This window comes from Ciconia boyciana, chromosome 6 (genome assembly GCF_034638445.1).
Source record: "Ciconia boyciana chromosome 6, ASM3463844v1, whole genome shotgun sequence".
Taxonomy (NCBI): Eukaryota; Metazoa; Chordata; class Aves; order Ciconiiformes; family Ciconiidae; genus Ciconia; species Ciconia boyciana.
Window position 1 is genome coordinate 17459285 of NC_132939.1, and position 19994 is coordinate 17479278.

A 19994-nucleotide genomic window follows, 5' to 3' on the forward strand; every position below is an offset into this window, starting at 1 on the left:
CCTTTCTGCTCATGGGCTTCAGGGTCATTACCAGAGAGTTTTGATGAGGTAGCTGGCTTCAGGTAACCTCCTGTAGATTTAGCTATTTAATGTGAACTTCTTGGTATGTGAAATGAGACACACAGATTCCTCCCCTGAAAATCAGTAGCAGAACTCTTACTACAGGTGAAGGAGACAATGTCAGATGGTTTTGTCCCAACAAGCACAATTAAGTCTACAAAATGATTCAGCTAGAAATATGTCTGGAGCAGCAGCTCATCCCATCTGCCTTGTTTATGTTGGCTAAAGAGGAGTCCCTAGCTCCAAGGCCTTACTAAACCACTCAGGTCTTCTCACTGAATTGAAAGCAAAAGCCCTGCTGAAGTCAGGGGGGCTTGGGCATCACCCAATTTTAGGCAAATATCTGAAAGTTGTTAATGCATTTTATAACTTGCCTGTATTACTTGCAGGTGATGTAGGAATGACTGGATTCACGCATAAATGTGGGAGCAAGTGCTGTAATTCAGAAACACTGTCAAAAATCAACATTTTCCTTGTTACTGTTTGGGGGAATTCTGTCCCGCTGATTTAGCAGTGCTGCTCTGCAGCAAGGTTTTTCTGGGTGGTCATTTTCTGGCCTTCGACTTCACTTGTTCTGCGGTGGTTAATGCTTTCTACCTATTAAAATATTTTGCTGTCCTGTGTGGTTTTATACAAATATAACCGAAAAGCCAAGTGACAGAGAATGTGGTGCTCAGTTATTTTCTGTGATTTGTGCTCTGGTTTATCCGGCGAGTCAGCCTACGTACCTGAGAGAACAGTCTGAATATCTGTGTGAGCAGGGATCAGATAGCGGTCTGCCATGGCTTGTTGGGCTGGAGGGCTTAATCAGCTATTAGAAGGCGATATTAGGAAATAGGATTTACGAAGAGACTCTGTTCAGAGAGTTCTGAGTCTTTTGTCAGTTCTAAGAGAATATTCAGGAAGAAGTTTCCAATTTTAGTCTAATCCTTTTGGTTTTATTTTTCATTTTTGTGTGCTTGTTTTTTCTGCCAAGCAATTGCCTGCTGCAACTATTTGCTAGGACTTGCTTATCTAGGCTTCTGTTGTTATCCTGGTTGAATATTATTATTTACTTGCATGGTAATACCTAGAGCTTCTGATCTGGGATCAAAGCTCCATTGTGCTAGATATTACACAGTTTATTAAAGATGAGTATTCGCTGTCCTAGGAATGTATGGGCTTACCTTATGATATCAAGAAGGGACAGAACAAGGTAACAGGAAAACATTCACATGCAATATCATAAGCAACAGTCAAAGCACACCAGCTGCCTTGTTTTGAAATGGCAAAGGTTTGTGCCTGCAAATAAAAAATTATAATGCCTAGAAAATGTTGTTTTCTTCAGCAAAACAGCAGTTATCAAAGTGTTTTCATTTTTGTTGCCTTTGTGAAATATTTGCGGTGCTTTTTCAGCACAGAATGGTTTTTGCTACTATTTGCAAAAACTTCACCAATCAGTGGGCACAGCCAACTTCACCAATCAGTGGGCACAAGAAGTTTCTTTAAACAGAAATTAGGAAATCCTGGGTAAGAAGTTTGCATTACAGACTTTAGTCAAATGTATAGTCCTTTGAATTAAAACCTGGCCTGAGCCTCTAGTAAGTCCTTACCTTGGTCCAGATCCTGCACGCTTCTGTATCTTGTGACCACTTCTGCAAAGCAGTTGGCACGGCTCATATTACCCCTACTTGGCGTAAGTCTGCTACAGTTGTGTTACAAGAGGCAGCATCACCAACCTTAAAGGGATTAAATGGATGTAGTTTTTGGATAAATCTGAGTCTCTGACATACGCTGAACTGGACGTTAGCATTAGCTGGGCTAGGAACTGGCTGATTGATGTGCAGCCCTCCCAAGAGGGGACTATAGGGTCACTGCAGACACAATGTTAAAGATGAGCCAACATTATGAACAGGGCAAACTACATGCTGGGCTGCACTGTGAGAAACACTGCCAGCAGATTGAAGTAGATTAATATTTTCTTCACCCCTTTGGTGCCCTCCCAGTTTAAGGGGGTTGTGGAGAAGTTGAGGGGGCCCAAACCTGCTGACCACATTCCATGTGCGAGAAAAGCAGTAGCAGTGAGTTTGAGATGTTTTCAGAGTACCACAAAGTGAAAGCTGAATATCTCCCAGCAAGCACAAAGTCTGGCAATTTCGTCTCCTGTGGGAATGGAGGCTTTAAACGTTATCTGCCTCATTTTAAATGCCTTCTCAGCAAGCCTGCTGTACCAGTGGGATTTGTCCACCCAAGTCTGGTGGTGTCCTTGGAGAAAATCAGCTTTTGCATCATCAGCCTCAATAGGAGGGTGCCTAAAGCTTGCAGGGTCAGGTTTGTTTTGTTTGCTGTCTTGTTTTGTGATTTATTTTCCTTTTTTTTGGAACAACAGTGCATTTCTTCTGCCAGCAAGGAGGTAAACCATCTCTTCCACCTTGGAACTGTGCAGTCTGCACTTCTGTTTTTTTCTGCTGGCTCCCACACTTGGCTTTCTGTTGTTGCTGCTGCTGGTGAGCTTAATTTCAGAGATGTGCCAGGCGTAGCAGACAGATCCAACTTTAGGTCTTTAAACAGAACAGAAGGTCTACAGAAGGTGTTTTTTTTAGGGTAGCAATTCGGAATAGCTAATAACAGAGGCTTATTGGCTGTGCATGAGACCGCACAGCATCCCTGGACCCAGCCATGCTAGGCACTTGGATTTTTTTTCTTTTATGCCTTCATTACTTGCCTATGTGACAGTGGTCCCAGGGAGAAGTTGGGAGCAGAAGCCTCCAGCCAGGCTTGATGTGGGACTAAAGTTACTTTTACTTCTCAAGGCTCTGGGTTGCCACATCCCACCTAGGCCTGTTTCCTTGCTTAACTTATGTACTGGTCTCCTGATGTGTCTCCTCTCTTCTTCATATTCCTAGTGAAATGCTGGTGCAGTGAGTTTTATTCCAGCCTGGCAGAGAAAGATGTTTCCTGAGCAGAAGATGGCGTAAAAGGGTGGAGCAGAGATAATTTCTCTAATGCAAACTGGATTAGTGTATACCTTTGTAAGGACTGTAGCCAGGAGGGCTATATTACATAGCTCTTAGACTGCTTTGAATTGCAGAATGATTGGAGATAGGAGCTGGGGCATTTTAAGAATCGGAGAGTTATTTCTGGCTTTTTTGGATGGAATTGAGAAGCAAGAGGGAAGGGGCTGAAAATGAACAGGCTGGTGAGAAACTTAATGTGGCATATAACTAATTGCAAGACAAATGCCGTCTTGTATGTGTGTTAATTATTTTATTTTAAAATTGGCTGGCAATTAACTACTTATTACTTGAAGTCCTTTATGTCTTCAGGTTTAACATCTAAACTGTAAGGGAATTCACAGCTCTCCGCAGATGACTAGAAGCACATTTTAAAAGGTAGCCTGCAAACTTGCAGTTACTTAACTTTGCCTATATTCTTTGATAGTACAGCAATGGTAAATGTATAACTCCAGGAGTCTACTTGTAGGTGTGTCTTGTTACTGTATTTCTTTCTTCTTAGCTTTTTAAGTAGCTGATATTTGAGTAAGCAAAAGCTGAGCAAAGGTATTGCGTTATCATTCGTTGCTTTATTTAATACTCAAGCCTCCTTCACTTTTCATTAAAGGAATTTGAGCCTGACAGCCTGCTGGGTTGCGTAAGGCCTGTGCCAGGTGAGTAGCACCCTGTGCCACAGCTGCCAACTGCATGCTGCACCCACCTTCCTCTCCTTCCAAAATACTTCTCTGGCTCTGGAAACGTCTGTGTTTGGACCTGGTCCAGGTCTTGTGACAGTTCTTTATGTGGCTTCTTGAATGCACGTGGTCAGCCAGAAAATAGTGAAATAGGCTTTGAAGCTTGCCTCATAGGCTGCGGATCTGTGGGAGGAAGATGGTAGTAGCTACTTGAATGATTTCCAACATTGCATATAAGCCTTGGGTGGAATTAAACTCTTATAAAATGAGCTGCTGCCATGGGAACAATGTAGTAATGATTTCAGGGTGTGCTAAAGAATGCTTAGTCAGGATTTGGGAGAATAGCCACCTGGACCATTACCTCCTGTGCCTTCATTTCTTGTTTTTGTATCATGATGTTCCTGCTCATGGCCTTAACATCAGTGAATGGGACATGGGAAGGAGCTAAGTATGCTTTTAGGACTCTGAGGCATTTCAGTGCGGTGATAAATGGCAGAAATGACTCCTGAACTGCCCTTTGTGAAGAACCTCACCCTTCTGTTTGATACCAGTTGCTCTGTGCTGCTTCTTTCTGTGCTGAAATGATTGCTGTTGAGGATACAGTTGTGAAAAGGAGCTGGGAGTGAGGCTGGTTTGTCTTTATCAGCAACTGCTGTGCTTGAGGGGGGATTTGGGGTAGGTCAGATAAAGGAAGAGAGGCCCAGAGTCCTCCCCCTAAACTTCAGGCTCTTCGGTGAGGTGTGAAGGATAGGGGACTGTTGCTGGTCTCTAGGCGTCTCTCAAGGGTAATTCTTTGCAGGAGTACCTGGAATAAGATTGCATAAATCCGGGCCTAAATGTGTCATCTTTAGGCCATTAGCTCTATCCCTAGCCTAATTCAGCAGGGACCAGAGAACCATCTTTTTTCTATTTTAGGGTCAAATACTACTTTACTGGCGTTTCTATCCTCAGTTCATTAAGATTAAAACTATTCTGTAAGACCTCAGCCATTCATTAAGCTAACAAACCAGTCCTGATTTTAATTTCTGTGGCTGGAATTTAATTTTGCACAAGCCCTGATGCACAGGAAGCTTATAGACACTTCTGTGATTGCCTTTCAGCGGGCTTGCTGGTACTTATGCCACGATACTGTTATTGCTAGCAGGGGCACACTAATGCCTTCCTGCTTAAACCTGTCTAGGAATCTATTAATGGGGTGGCCTACTTCCAAATTACAAAGAGGAGCAAAAGCTCATCAGACAGTGTAAATGATAATTTCAGCAAATGGTTTCTGTGTAAGGAGATTGATGTTTTAAGTGTCTCAGCAAATTGGTAATAATGATCAGCAATTCTCTACCATTCTTCCCAAAGGAACAGGTCTTTAATGAAAGAAGCAATTAAGTGCAGCCACCTTCTGGACTGAGCTAATGCAGACTTTTCCCGTTGTTCTGTAAGTTAACTATTAGACCTACAAGTCAAGTTTAATGAGCTTTCTGCTTCCAGACCAGCAAGGAGTCTGCAATGAAGCTGGGGAAATGTGACCAGCATTTATGGCAAGTGCCTACTGCAGCTTTCAAATTACACTGGACAAAGCTGTGATTTCCTCGTAGTGGAAATGGGATAAACTAGGAGATGAGCAATAATTCTGCAACAGCTGCTGTTCCTGTTGTGCTGTTTGCTCATCTTACAGGTAGCGACTGCAGAATGAACATCAGCCGATTCCCTAACACGACATATGGAAAGATTTCAGCTTGGATGTCTGCGTACGTCCTGACTCTGTATTCATAGATGTGAGGAGGAGATCTAAATTGAAGGTAAAAATGAATGCAGTGTTATGTAGAAGCTTCAGTGTAGGGCTCCTTTTACTTTGCTATGGGAGACATTATTAGCATGGTCTATATGTTGCAGTAGCCCCTGAACAGCTTCACCTGCCCAGCTGCAAGATGATCAAGTTTAAAGCCCTAATTGAGTAGGGAAACCCAGGGGGCAGTTTCCAGATCCAGTGTTCGGTTTAACAACAAAACTCAGTTTCCTGATTCAGTCTCCTCCTGAGCCTGTGTAAACTTCTTGCACCCACAGTGTCCTTTCACAGGGTAATCCTACTTGTGTGAAGAACAAGGATGCTGTTAGCTTCACTTACTAGACTCAAGGTCCTGCCTTGGAAAAGACAGCAAGCAATCAGTTGTTACCCACGCTGATGCCAGTCATCCTTTTACAGACCCCTGTTTTGTCCCTCTAAGTCAGGTGTTTTCCAGACTAACAAGTCCCAGATTATTCAGTCATTCCTTATACAGAGCAGTACCTTTGATCATTCTTGTTGTCTTTCCATGAGCATATTCCAGCTCTAATTTATCTTGTCTGAGGTGAGAGGACCAGAAGTAGTATTCAATGTGTGAATTAGCTGTGGATTGATAATGTCATCTTCCCTACTCCAGTGTGAGCTCCTAATTAAATTTCACTGATGACCTCCTTTCACTGGGAACTGAACGCTTACTCCTCTCCTGTTTCCTAACTTTTCAACAATTGTTTTTCTGTGCAAGGACTTCCCTTCTTATCCTGCAGCTTTTAGCTTTCAGGAGCTTTAGGTTAAGGTCTTTGACACAACTCTTCTTGAAATCCAGATTACGTGAGATAAATCACTTTTATCCATGTGGTTGCCGACATATTGCAGGAACTCCAAGAGGCTGGAAAGGCAGGGCTCCCCCTTACAGCAGCTGTGTTGATTCTGCAACAAGCTTGTATTTCTGTGGGTATCTGTTGTCCTTTATTATAGGCTTCACGAAGTTGCCAGATGCAAATGTTAGTCATATAGGCCTGTAGTTCCCCAGATCTTCCCAAAATCTTTCCTAAAGGCTTCACATTTTTCATTTTCCAGTAATCCAGCTATCTCAACTATGAGCGTTCTTAAAATTCTCAAGTGAACGCCATCTAGTCTTGATTTGTACTAGAAGTCCTCCTGTGATCATTGACGTTTCAGATAGATCCTGAAAAAGCTCCACTGTGAGAACCTCCCCAGTTTCTGTTTGTGTTTCTCTTGCAATTAGATCTACATAGGTTTTAATGGATATGGTTTTTGTTAGTTACTTGAAACAGCTTTTAGATTAATTCCTGCTGTAAAGAATATCAAGAGACTAGCTATCTTTGTTTTCCCTATTTGTTACATTTTATTTTAACATCATTTCAGTTCTCTTTAAAAGGAGAAAAAATCCCAGACAAACATCTCACACTTGGGATGTTTTTTGTTGCTCTGGCAAGACAAAGGGATCTTCAAATTTGGAAAATTACATTTATGTCTCTTTACACTGACAGATCAGTGGGAAGCGGTTGCTGCTGTAAACAAGAATTACACCCCGTAGTCATCTTCTGGCAAGACAAAGAATACTTTAATACAGATACATAGTACTTAAAATGTTCATAAAAGCCACTCCATTGCTCTAAATCTAAGCAGTCACATTTAAGGAAAATTAAGTGCTGCTGTTTCCACATTCAAGTCAGCTCATCTAGGTATGACTTATTTCTCTCCTGTGTTTACCTAGTTCTATCTGATAAGACCATCTATCTTTTGGTTATGATGGGACTGAACTTTGTGCAGGCAGGCTCACAGCTCGCATTGGCACTGTGAGGACAGCTTATGGCTTTTCACATTGATTTCTATGTGCCATTACAATCTTACCAGCTTGCTTTCATCCCCCAGAGGTATGCAGAAATGCAAATGCTAACCTAGTGCTCTCAATTCCTAGAAGTAGCTGAAGCCAATGAGTTTTGTATGGAACCAAATTTCTTTCCATCTCATCTATTGTAACATGGAGTCTTCAAAATGGTACCCAAATCAGGCAATTTGCAGGCAGGTAAATGACATTTCAGCACAGAGGGCAATTTTTTTGCCTCTGTTCTGATTTCAAATTGCAACATTTTGGTTGCGTTTTTTGAAAGTCCGAGCAGAATAGTAAATACTGACTTGCCAGCTCTAGTGAAAAAGTGTGCTCTAGGCTTCCTCAGCACCTGAGCTGTTTTAATAATCAGCTCTCTTAGTTTGTTGTTGGGCTCTCTTATAAATGTCTTCACTTTTCATGTTTTTCTTATCATGAGGGCTAGAAGCCTGTATTTTCTTAAATAAAAGCTGATACAGCAGGAACACAGACTTGAGGAAATATACTGAATCCTTTTAAATTGGAAATGAAATGGCAAGTTTTTTCACAACAAAGTACATAGTATAGTACCAACACCTTATTATTTTATTAATGTATTTATTATTATTATATAACCCCAGTCTCTGAACTTTTCAACAGGAAAAAAGAAATTTAGGATGTTCAGAGTTGGGTGCCTTGGAGCTGAGATGTCCTTTAGGCACTTGTATAAAAGCTATTGGCTTTCAGAAGTGCTGACTCTTGCAATAGCTGAATAGCTGCTGGAGTTGGTAAAACCTGTGGCTGCTCAGACCTTTGAAAACCAGACTGGTTTTTTTCAGGTGAGCAGATGTGGAGTTAGATGGGGACATCTGGGCATCACATTCTGGAATTAGGACTGCAGTATCATCTTTACTCCCCAGTCTGCCTCTCCGCCTTGTTTGTGTTCACCTGTAGCTTGGTCTCACATCTGCTGAAGCCACTGACAAAACTCCCTTTTTTTTTTTCCTCCCCAGTATTGTGTGATTGGGCTGTATACTCTTACATCCTTTAATCTAAGATGCAGTAAGGTAAACAGGAAGACTCTCTCTGACTTTGGAAAGTTTTAGGCCAGATCCTTTCATGAGTCTTTTTTATCACCTAGGGAAAGTTATATGAAAAGGCAATTCCTGATAACTTTCCTGAAGTCCCCTTTGCTTTTAGAGATCATTCCATTATTGTAATCAGGCCAACACCAAGATAATTGTGATATTAGCTGAGAGGTTATTAGCTTTGATGGTTATTGGTGCAGCAGAGGTTACTAGGGTTCTTTTTAGTTGTATACTTGTGTTTTTAAAATTTGGCAGAAGGTACCAGGAAGAAAGGTAGGCGTTCTGAATTGGGCATATGAACTGAAAGAAAATAAAATCTAATTTAAAGTCACAAAGTTTCCTGTTCAATGCGGTGTTATACCTCATAACACAGAATACACTGAATACGAGAGCCCCAAACTACATTTGAGATCCAGTTGAAGACCATCTTTCCAGACTAGATGGGAAGACGGAAAATATTCAGCATCTGAGATGTTGCAGAAACATTTATTGAAGGTGAGAAAGTTTCAAGGCTGGAAGAGGTGCCTAATAATAATGATATCCCAGAACTCGGGTAACTTATAGGCCTTTACATGCTGAAGGCTGTTGTTGATGACAGTTTTACATGCTGATTCAAGCAAGCAGTCCTGCTCTGCAAACCCCTGATGTACAGTTTAGTCTATATAGGCTGCATTAGCCTATACCCTGCTGATGCTTTGTGTGCTTAGATACTTGTGTTTTGCTGAACTGGAAATTTAAGCATGCACTTGAATACTTTGCTGAACTGCTGCCCTAGAAAGGTGGTATAAATTGAGTTTATGTAATTTCTAAAAATGCTGCAAGGAATATTTCAGAGAAAGATGCTTCTCTGGATCCTTTTATGCTAGCACTTATGTGGTAGGGTTTTGGTGTTTTGTTTCTCAAAGTTAGACATTCTGTCATATTATTCTTGTGCTGAGTTAATTCTTTTAGTTTTTAATTCAGAGACATTTTTGGAGACTGTATTCTTCTGTTAAGTGAAATAAAACTTTCATCTATCCTTAGACATCTTGGATAATGACATATATTTATTTTCAGCTGAGGATGTTTTGTTTCAAACTATAGGTCGTAAGATTTATTTCCCCATTTCCCTGTCTCCTTTTCATCAGGTCTAAATGCAGAGTCATGATTGTTCTTCTCAGACCCAAGCCTTCAATGTCCTCTCTTCTTGGTTTCAGTTTGATTACAGCTACATGAGGAACAGTCTTGAAATCCAGGCTTCAAATATGTGGCTTTCTTTCACAGTGAAGTATATTCACCTGGGAAATCCAATGTGCAAATTGATTTCTGGGCACCAGCTGAAAAGGATTCACAGATGTGGACTGGTCAAGATTTTTCAAATGTCAGCCCTGATTTTAGGTTATCTTAAATCTTTGTATGCCACTTGAAGTGCTGGAGAAGATCCTGGCTTGCAAAATGTGGCTGCTGAGCTCTTTGAAATTAGGATCTCTTACATTCTCTCCACTTGGACATCCAAGTTGCTAGGTGCTTTTCATGACTGATATAACAAAAATGGCCCATTCCTTTTTTGTCAAACTGAGGAATGTGGCTGACACTCTTAAATAACTAGGAAAGACTGTTAGCTATATTCAGAGAAGTGCGAGGTCTGTTTCTCTTTCAAATTTGCAGTTTATTTAGAACTAATTATTGAAAGCCCTAGACACTTGTATATGTCTGTAAGCTGAGGTGCCTATGGGATCTGTCTTCTCCATATCTAAAGGAGGAGACATTGGTGTATTGCACTGATGGATGAATGGCAGAGTTGTCCATCCCATCTGTTGTGGAGAGATGCCAAATAGTACCAATACTTGGGGTGTAGGTTCATACCACAATCAGCTTATGTGAGGGCCAGCTGCCCCTCCACTGACCTCCCTTTAAATCGCCCTTTGCTCTTGATTCTTCTTCTGAACTGGCACCCGTGCACATAAAAACAGGTCCTACAAACCCGTCTATTTATTTTGGGATGATTAAACCCCCTGAATCAGCTCACTGTGACTCTCAGTGAAGATGCAAGAGCTTGGAGCTGCCTTCCCTCCCAGTGAGGAGCAGACGTTACCCTTCCTGGGAGCAGCTCAGTGTTGAAGCTGTGCTGTTGTGTGATGAAGCCTAGATCCCAGGGGCAAAGCCTGTGACCTGGCTTTGTGGTCCCACCTTGGGATGCTTTGGATGGGGGCCCCAGTGGATGGCTGAAAGCTAGGGAGAGTGCACCAGACCCACTCTTACTATCTCTGCAGTCAGTTAGGTAGGAGAGACAATTGCTGCTGTGGGGCAGTTCAGAATAGGGACTGGCAGACATTTCTGAGCCATCATGAGCCAGCAGGAGATGACTGCTGATTCATAAAGGGACCAAGGTGAGTATATTCCCAGACTAAAGCCAACTTTCGTAAGTGTGCTCCTAAATCTCACTGTCTGAAACCTTCCACCACAGGCATTTACTCACCAGCCTTCCAGATCATCCTAGCTGTTTTGACATATGATATTTAGAGGCAAACATCCAGCCCAGCCTCTCTTTCACAAAAGTTCAGTAATAGCTGCAAATCATTGCGCATATAGTTTGGAACTGCAGTTTAGATGATTCTGAAATGAGCCCTTGAAAATGCTATTAAGTGAGGATACGGGCAAGAATGAATCACTTATGACCCTTTGAACTCCTCTGGGCTGGTTAAAATAATGATTGGTGTCTTCTCTTGCACAGTCCAGTCATCTTCCCGAGCATTTTACTGAGCTGTATCTTCTGGATGTTGATGGATGAGCTCTGGACAATCTTGCTACCACAGTTGTAAAAGGTACTGCTCCCTGCTTCTGTTTCTTTCCTGGGGGTGCTGGACCCATAACAGAAACAGCAGAAGGAAATATGTATTAGTAGCTGCGGTAAAAAATCCAGCATCTTGGCCTAAAAACACTTCTTAAGCTGCCCCAAGGAAATTCTTCAAAGCCAGGGCACAGTTAGTGCCCCTGTTTAAGACAGGGCACAGCTCCTGTGTTAAAGTTATGTTCTCAGATATACCATTGTAAAGCTTGATCGATTTTTCTTAAGCTGGCTTTTTTTTGTTTTGTTTTGTCAAGGGCTGGAGAAAAGCCAAAGTGGTACCTGCCAGGGCTTTCCCTCCCTTGGGTGTTTTGGGGCATGGGGCATGGAGACTTCTCTTAAAATCCACAGTACAATTCCAGCTGATTTAAACAGACCAAGAACCAACCTCACACCCTTGTCTCAGATGGGTGTCTTGCTAAGCTGTTGCTTTCCTTTTCCTGTCATGTTAGACCTGGAGTAGCTGATACTTTCCTTTAGGCCCTGATTCTGGAAACTGGGGGATTGCCCAGAAATGCAACCAGTGCTGAAACATCTTGAATATCTTGCATCTCCTACTTGAAAAACAGGAAGGAAATAGAAGAACAAAAAAAATATTATATTTTAAAATCTCATGGGTTTTTTTGTTTTGTTTTTTTTTTTCAGTTAGGCTTGTGAGTATTATGGTTTAACTCATGACTATGTAGTGCTGTGTCTTGGCAGCAGGAGTCTTTTGGCAATCATGGGGAGTCATGCTGAAGGAGAAATACAGCCTCATAATTATTCTAGTCTTCCTGTACAAGGAAAATGCCTTAGTGTCTGGAACTGCATAGTTTCTAAACTTCTGTGATGCTCCCCCTCTTGTCTTGTGACATCTCCAGCAGGAATGCAGAAAATAGCGTTAAGCCAACCTGCTACGTATTCTGGGCAGATTGCTCTTGCCTAGTGCTGTGCTACTGTGTAACAGGGTGTTGTTTCTTTTCTCACAAGTTACTACCTGGTCTACTTGCAGAAGATGATGACGTTTTTTATACATGTATCTTTTGTCCGCAGCATGTTGGTTGTGCTTCAAGGTACGAGAAATGTCTGCCTAGGCAAAACTTCCACAGGAAAGACGAGCTGCATTTTAGCATAGAAGCTCCAAACAATCTTGATCATCTGGAATAGGATGCTTATGGGGTTTTGACTTTTTAAGTAGAGGCTCCATCCTGCAAGCTCTTCTTGCTTCACAAAGCAGAGTCATGGCCAAGGATCTCAACGAAAAGCTGTCAAACCTGGGCTTGCTCTGAAGCGGTATGGAGTTTCCTGACACAGAGCAGCTCTCCTGCAGAATTCCCACATGCCCTGCACCCCAGGGTATGAGGCTCTGTCTCTCTCCTGTGTGTCTTACCCAGAGCCTATCCCTTTGAAGGGGAAGTCAGCAGCAACACCTATGATCTGTGCTGCTTATTGATTCTGGGGGTGGAGAGTGGTTTCAGGGCTCCGTATTAAGAATTTGTTGCAGTATACTGAATCAGGCATCATCTTGCCTCTTAAATCAGAGAGCCCAGGAAAAATTGTCTCATTGCTGTCTCTTCAGGACAACGTTGGCAGATGAGCTGGACACTCTGTGGCCTCTGCAGACTATGACAGCAGCACAAATGGCCTAGAGGACAGCAATTGCAGCCAAATTATTCCCTTATTGCTTCTATCAGCAGCACTTTTCATGTCACAGACATGGCTTTTGTCCGACACTTGTGCTCACCTTCTATTCTGCTGATAATCCTCCAGTTGCATCTTTTCTTTATAAATCTCCTATTGTATTATTTTTCTGGCTGGAAGTCCTTTTCACATGCCAGCAAGGAGTTTTGCTCTCAGAATACGTATTTAAAAAAAAAACAACAAACACCTCCATACAAAGACCAACTTTGCTTTTATAACAGATGTCTGTCTGTTTGTCAGTCCAGACACGAAACAGGTAATGAATTGGGATCTTGTCAGTAAGCCCCATTCCTCTGCCACGAATAATATGATAATGTGTTGCAAATTAACTCTTTGTCTTATACGGGCAGATCCCAGGAGAAGAATCTCCAAATGTGTTTGTCGAGTTTGTAAAACACTGTTAATGTAGATCCTCTCTCCCTCTCTTCACAGAGACACCCATGTTGAGCTGTGGGCTGTATTTCTGAATTAAATTCAGTAACTCGGAATAGGAGAGAAGAAGAATTAAGAGCTGGGAGAAGATTTTCTGGCTGTGATTTGAGAAGGGGTAATGGAGCAGATACTTTGGGCCAGATACAACAGACTATTTAGGTTCTTAATTCTTAGTGAAATAAATGGGAAAGCAAATAAAATACAGACCCATTGTAATGAAATCAGTGGTAAAATAAGGAATGTAGATAGCTTGTTGAATATGGTCCCTACTGTGGTTTATGAGGAAAACAGATGAGAAAGTTCTCCCATCAAAACATGTCTTTATCGTAGTAATGAAAATGAAGATCTGAAAAGGAACCAAGCAAATCAGAAGCAAAAAATTAGTTTATCTTCTCTTTTGAACAAAAGCAAGCAGGATAAAAAGTGTCTTTTTGTACTGGAAATCTCTAGGCTAGGTTTCAGCCAGGGAAAAATGTTATTTGCACCAGGTAAAAACACGTTCCACATTCCAGAAAATGAGTCCCTAGCATGGAAATGCTGATCCAGTCCTAAGTACAGTTTTCTAAATAACACATTAATAAAAAGAGCAAAACCAAATCTCTTTAAACCAGTCCCAGTGGTCTGCATTAGATGAACTACAACTGGCAGAAGCAGAGATATTAAAATCTTTAATCACTTTCACCAAGAGGAGGAGACCTCCAAAGATGTGCAGCTCTCTGAGATTCTGAGCCTCTTTTAGGAAACATTAATTTCAATTTGACCACCAAAGCCTTTTTGTTCTTTCTAAGTAGGTGTAACCAGGAGAATACTAAAAGGTCCGCTTTTTGTGTAAATAGCTTGTCTCAAAATTTATGCTGATGTGATAAAACACAAGCTGAGACAAACATCTTTCTGTGTACATTGAAATACAGTGTGAGCTATGGGAGAGAAGATGAATTTCAGCCAAAGATAAATATAAACAGTGCATTTCAAGCTTTAGCAGAAGATATTTCTGGTCGCAGCCTAATAGGCAGCTGTCTCTTGGTGGTTGCAGCATTGCTTTGGCTTCTGCTGAATGGGCGAAGATGACGCGCTTTAAATTTTTTTGCCAATTTGAGAGTCCTGCTACTTTGAGCATCTCTGCATTTGTCGAGCAGTGCACGTATATATTCCTGCTCCTTTTGAGGGCATGCTTCATGCAGGTGTCCTGCATTGAGACTATCCATCAGTCTTTTGCAGAATGAGAGCATAAATAATTTACAAATTAAGAGACTGAGACGCTATACAGTGCTACAGATGTGGTATTGTATAAAGTTCTGTTAATTGATGTGGCCATTGCAAAAGCATCTACTCAAATGCATGTACTTTGCTTACTGTTTCCTGGATTTAATGGACAAAACCTGTCATAAAATAAGTGCAAGTAGTCAGTAAATCAGGTTTTTCATTGTCAGTTCTGCTCATCTGGAATGTAAGCCACCTCTTGGAATGTGTGTAGATAGATCAGGTACTTGGATGATTGAATTCAGCCTAATTCCTCTGAAATGAGAAATTCCTTGGGAGATGTAAGAGACAGACCAAACTGCAGCTGAAAATTATTTGGCATGTCTCTCTGTAAGCTTCTATAAGGTGCTTAAAACTGCTTAACTGGTGTCGTTGGAGGGCGGTTCTGTAGGAGCCAGGCATTTTGAGCTGCTCTGAATGATGTGAACTGAAGGTCTGGCCCATTAAAGCTGATAGTCAGGTCCTGAGGATGCATACTCATAGCTACCTTGAAAACAAACAGATGTGGTGGGACAAAATACCTTTTTGAGCATGAATACGTGCTAGTACCTCTCTTCATGTCCTCTTCTATATATGTGTGTATATACTTATACATACCTGTACGTATTTATGTGTTTATATATGACAAAAAGGGAAGAGACGTGATATACTTCAATTAGCTTATTTCATATTTGCATGTCTTTGAAAGAATTGTGTGTCAGAGGGGGCAGGAGGAAAGGTTAGAGTTGGGAGCACTGCCTTGGAGCTAGGAGAATGTGCAGTTGGTTATTAGATGCAAACAATTTCAAGCTAGTGAAAGTTGTCAAATATAATTTTAATACCTCTGGGAAGGTCACTGGTTTGACTGTCCTCTCATTATGTGCCTTGGGAATGGACTCTGTGAGACTGCTGGTGTGTTCTCTTATTAGTTTGCCTTTCTATTGCAGCAAAGCTGATGGACTTACAGCATTAGACATTTTTTTCTGCAGGAGATGCTGAATGAACATATAGAAAACAGCAATCCCAGAATACTGCCAGTTCATTGCTGTTAGCAAGTGGAGAGTTGGTCCTGATGCAGGACCAAAATGAAGTCACCTTCAGTTCAGCATGAGTCATGTGAAGCAAATATTCTGCTATTCTGAGTGAGTGACTCCTTCCTTTTGCACTTCATCCAAACTAAATCAAAAAGCCACATCATCAACTGGAAAGAAAATGCTTGCAGTCACGAAGCAAGCAGGGCACCGAAAGGGGTCTATTTAATCATTTTCATGTGTTGCTAATGGGAAAATACAGAAAGCAAGTCGTCTGCAGCAGCAGGCATTTTTAAGATTTCCACAAACCATGGTTTTTTAACGCTTATGTGAATATGACTGCACAGTAATTGGTGTCATAACTTTTACTGCTGACTGTCCTGCAGAGAAATTACAGTCTGTACCTGAGAGATGCAGTCAGAGCTCTTGCCACAGGGGTTTCATGGCATAGACCAGACCCGATACAACATAGGCAGCAGAAGGTTAGCAGGACAAAAAGCAGAAAATATCATCAGGAGACTTGGGGGGTGACAGCGGGGAGGGAGCAGTCACATCTTGCAGCCAAATACATCTGAAGAGCCATGTCAGACTGCTGAAGATAACTGGTTCATAAAATCAGTCACCTGGAGAGCTCCATAGCCAGAGACTATCCTTATAACAGCGGTTGTGATGGAAATGTAGAAATCCTGGACTGAAACTTATATTTGAAGTATATTGGGAGTTTTGAACATACTACAACTATTTTAGAGCATAATATGTATGAGATACTGCTGCTGACTTCTGGCGTTGCAGATTTCCCTCTTGTCTTTGTCAGTTCACAGACTAATTTTCCCAGCTGCATGGCAGCAAAACCACTCCTAGTCACCAGGTCAGTTGATACTGGGGTTTTGTTAGCAAATAACATTGCTTGCACTGGTCCCAGCAGAGGTTTTCTTGGTCATTTGAAACACAAAGGCAATCTAATGTTTCTGTTTGGTAAATCTCCTTAGGCTTGACTGAAGGTACCAAAGGGTACAAGACCTGGGATCTCATTTATCTTACAAAGTACCTACACAGTACCTACTTACGAAATTAGTCTGTGTGGTCAGCCAACTTGTGTTCTGGACTAAGCTTCTTGGTTAGGTGTTGCTGTGTGCTGCTGCCCTAGAAAAGTGGTTTGAAAGCCAGAGAAGTCCAAGGAAGCTTTTCTTGGCTGGTCCTGCCCAAACTGGCATTGCTGTGCGTTGGTTGCGGCCCTTGGGTATGTATCACCATTTAATTTTTAGAGCTCTTTCTGCTTTACAGCAATCATAACTGCTTGCAAGGGGAAAAAAAAAACAAAACAAGCACATGATGAAGAAATAGATTAACTTTCATTTCAGCTGCCCTTTTCCTCTCAATACCTTCCATCAATTGCCAAGAACCTCTGTCTCAGGCAGTACATTGAAAAAAAAAAAAAAAAAAGCCTAAACTTTTCCTTGTTACCATTCTGGGTGAACCGTCATGTATAAACCAGCAGTACCTTCTGCAGTGATTTTTTTTCACACTGACAACATGCAGATACTGTTTGTTTAGCTTAGTCATTCTATGGGAGGCAAGGCTGGGGGAATATCAGCTTATTTTCTCAAATGCAAACCTTTTCAGCTGAGAGCTCTTACTTTGCTATATGTTCAGAACTGTTGGTGCACTTGGAGAATGCCTGCTAGTTTGGGGTATTTTTGAATAAATACCTACCTAACAGCTGTTTATGAAAAATTGCTACTTTGCATAATTTTTGCATATTTTTTGTCTTACTTATTCATTTTAAAGGCCAGCTTTCATAATGTATCTTAAAGGTACAATTCATGTTTGCTGAAGTCTGTTAAAATCGCAGACAATAGCCCCATGCTTCACTGTAAGAAGTGTTTCCCTCTGGTCAGTCATGGTGTATTTTGAAACCAGAGAAGTTCACCTTATGGAGAAGTGGTGGGTTCTGATTTGCTTGTCTTAAAAATAGCATAGTGCAGAGGGTGGTTTTGGTTTTGCAGCTTCCTCTCTGTGTAGTTCCAAGCTGACAAGATGCTTGTTTATGAAACTGAGAGCTTGAATATCTGGCTGTTATCAAAATGTCAGTGCTATAATTGGGAGCATATGCTAAAAGTCTTGGAAAATGTAAGAAGGCCTTTTACATTATTAAGTCCATTTCCTTACAAAGATATGACAGATTCCAGTAAAGGTTTTTCTCCAGCATTAAAGTGACACTGCAATGATTAGAACTAAAAAGCTCCTCTTTCAGCTTTTCACATGTCTGCTCACACAAATAATTTTTGAATTGGATAAAACATGATAAAATAAGTGTTTGATCATTTGGGGGTTTTTGAAGTGACCAAATGATGCTTTTCCTCATTTTTGTATTTAGAAATTTGAGTAATACAGAAAACTTGTCTGTAAAAGTTTATGTGGCCTTCAGCAAGGACAGGCACTTGGAAATGTCTGTAGAAAGTTGTTCTAGAGATGCGAGTTTTAAATGCGCTACATCCCCAGTAGTGCAGCAACATTCTTGCTCTTTACACATTGGCAATGCTGTTCCAGATGGCAGAGGTTTGAATCCTGCATGGTCTGAACGGGAACATGCACATAGCAGAGTCCAAACACAGCTGTGCTTATTTCAGCCCTCACATTCAAATGCCCCTGGATGTGCTGTTATGTGTATGTGAGAGCTGTCAAATAGATGCACTCATTGGCCTTGTGCTTTGTAATCAGATGTGTGTGGGAAGCTTACAGTGACAGGCCCCTCTTTTGCAAACGTTTGTACACTTGAGTAATTTCACTGGTGTGAATAGGTCTGTTACGCAGGAAAGCGCTTGAAGCTTTTCATTTTTTTTAACTTGAGGGAGTTTTAGTTTGAAAGACAGACTGAGGGGTCTCCCTCCTTTGTCTTGGACACAGTCTGAATAGGATTCTTTTCTGTCATTTAATATTATTCCTGCAGGAGCGAAGTGAAGAAAGAGAACTTAATATATGCAGAGACCTGTATACATAAATAATGTGTTAGATTCAGATACAGGTGTAGATGGAACTGAGAGGAATGATCATAGAAATGAAGTTATTCATCAGTGTAAAACCAGGAATGAAGAAAAGATTTGGAGATTAATCCAAGATTAATCCAATCATTGCTGTATGTCCTCTTGAAATGCTGTATCTTTGCTAGAACCTCCCTAAGGTGCAAACTGTCACACAGTGTTTCATATAGGCAAGATAGATGACCGTATCTCCAGGTACCGGGTTTCTGTAGGGGTTCTGCCCTTGCTTATCTTCCTCTCTTTACTTGTATGTTGTTACATTATGGTTAATTACACCGTAAGAGATCAAAGGGTTTTTTTTTTCCAAATCTTGTTATCTGTCCCCAGAGCTGCTGCTAGCCCATTTAAGGTTTTATTTGTTTCCCTTTCACTGAGTGACTGCAAATTGAGAACTTTTTCCTAAGTGGTCCCTTTGAAAAATGCTGATGTGATTCATGCCCCTTCCCATGCTCCAGCTGTGAAAAGCTTGCTGCTTTCGTGGAATGACCCTCCAGGCAGTGTGCCATGAGAGTCCATGCTATACATTGTGATGGAAAGCAATGGGAAGAGATAATTAGAGTGGGATTTAACATGGTATATCAGGCATCTGTGAGATTGAGTTTAAAGCAGCAGATTGGAGTGTATCATGCCTTCAGCTTGATTGATATATTAATTTTACAAACTTTATACCCATTAAGAGAGACACATGACAGCACTCAGGACTGCAGTACTCCATTTATTTGCAGACAGATTACTATACTCAAAGCAGGGACATAGGCTTTTTCGCTGTCTTCCTTTAGCAGTGTACCTCATCTTTGAACTGGAGGGATCACAGGAGAGGTGGAAGGGCAGATTGTGAGTAAAGTACTAGGAACCAGCTTCTGCTCCACTGAGATTATTAGGGGATTTGCCACTGAGCTCAGAGTGTATAGCATCAGGTCCTGGACTGTGTTCTTGCAGACTTAGTTCTGGTTGCATCTTCCCCTGTGTCTTACTCCATTGTCGGTTCTCAGTACACCTGCAGCCTTCAGTGTGCCAAGGCCAGGCTCCTGGTTGATAGCTGAAAAGGCTCAGCATGGAAGATATGTCCCTTGTCCAACCCGTGTGTGTTTCTGAGCTGTTTGTGGCTTGTTTTGGACCTGCTGCCATGTGAGCTAGGTTCAGCTGCAATTTTTTTTACCTTCCTTCACTTGTGAAGTGGCTGCACCAGCAGTTAACTGCTGAGCCCCTTCAGTGGTGGGATGGAAGGCTGGAATGAAAACACACAGCATGGCCAAATTTCAGTACTTTTCCATAGGAGCAGTGCTAGGCTGTATTTGTAAGTTCTTGCTTCCAAAAGGGG

General features: G+C 41.5%; 1 protein-coding gene across 5 annotated transcripts in view; it reads left to right on the plus strand.

Moving 5' to 3' along the window:
* OSBPL5 (oxysterol binding protein like 5) overlaps positions 1–19994 on the plus strand; it is a 145896-nt gene that overhangs the window by 27248 nt on the left and 98654 nt on the right. Inside the window, exon 2 of one of the 5 annotated variants that reach the window (XM_072866268.1) lies at positions 11137–11227. The exons of the other annotated variants lie outside the window; for them this stretch is intronic. The gene's annotated coding sequence lies outside the window, so the exon portion shown is untranslated. The remainder of the gene's footprint in view (positions 1–11136; positions 11228–19994) is intronic. 5 annotated transcript variants of the gene reach the window in all.